The following is a 1,425-nucleotide window of genomic DNA, read 5'->3' as shown; positions in this document are numbered from 1 at the left end:
TCCCTCCCTCCCTCCTCACAGCACTGTTCCCTCCTATAGCTTTTTCAAATTGTACTGTAGTTTATGTGAATGATGTTGAGAAAAAAAAAAAAACCTTTTAAAAAGAAAAAAACTTTGTGGCGGCGTACAGTACGTGTACATTCATGCTAAGATTATCTGTATGTATGTAGCATTCAATTACACAGCACTAACAAATAAAACTTTTTTTCATTTATAAACTTACACGAGTTGTGGGATTTTTCAAGCAGGGATTTTAGCTGAAAAGTTCTTTCTCTTATGCAGAAGATTTGTTTTTGACATTGTTGGTGTGTTTGATTTGGAACATGTTTCAGCAGAGTATGATGCCATTTAAAGACTTTTATTCTTATACAGTGGGGCTTGACGTGTAGCAGTGGTACTGACATGAAGTAAGATTTAGAGACGGATGGCTGCAGAAATACATCAAGTGCCTCTGACAAGCCCCAGGAAACATTTTAAGACTTCCCAAATAATAAGAATAAGAATTTTCCAGAAAAGAAATTATGATTAAACAGTCGAACATCGTGTGTTTATGAGAAATATGGGTTGGATTTGTTTTTGATAGGACTGGACCTCATACTGCAGCACACAAAGAACAGGGTCAGGGCCAGGAGGTGTTTTTAGCCACCTTGTCAGCAAGTGTTCACCCAACTGTGTCCTAGAAAGACACAGATTCACACCATCAGCAGCCGAGTTCACCTCTTACCCTCCAGGGGGGCAAGGTAAGAGAATTTACCAACGTGGGGCAACAAAGTGTCCTGAGTAATATTTTAGCTGTAGTTCATGTCACTGCAATGTGGCTGTGCATAATGAAAAACATGCAGTTTTCTATTGACGATTTATATGAATAAGTATTTACACATGTTGAAATTTGCCCTATTTTACCAGCAAAGACTGCCTGAGCACAAACTGTGAGTTCTGTCACACATCATTTAGTTCCACTTGAAGCCAAAGCCAAGATATAAAAAACATCGGGGACAAGAGTCCTGCATGAATTAATAATTGTTGGATAAGAACTGCTTTTTTTTTTTTGACCGACCAGCAGTCTGTTCTAGCTGATCTTTCCCAGACACATTTATAAGATCTTACTTTTATGTGTTTGCAAGATGTGTGTATGGAATTAAAGGGAGCTGCCACTTTAAAAAAAAAAAGTGATTTTTATAACGTATAGCATATTACACACTGTTCATTTCATGTTATTAATCAAATCTGGCATCTGACACTCAAAAAAACAAACGAACAACAACAAAAAATGATATATGGCTAGAGATACCACAGGAGGTGATATAGCAGAGCTAAATTTAAGTTCATGTTGATGGTCATTAATCTTTCCTCAGCTGGTTTCCACCAAAATGAACTATTACATATTCTAACAGGCTTTTAAATCAGTGTCCGCATTGATCTCCT

Source organism: Seriola lalandi, unplaced genomic scaffold, assembly GCF_002814215.2.
Source record: "Seriola lalandi dorsalis isolate HSWRI2012SDOR001 ecotype SW California unplaced genomic scaffold, Sedor1 jcf7180002054465, whole genome shotgun sequence".
NCBI classification, from domain to species: domain Eukaryota; kingdom Metazoa; phylum Chordata; class Actinopteri; order Carangiformes; family Carangidae; genus Seriola; species Seriola lalandi.
Note: the sequence above shows the minus strand (reverse complement) of the source record.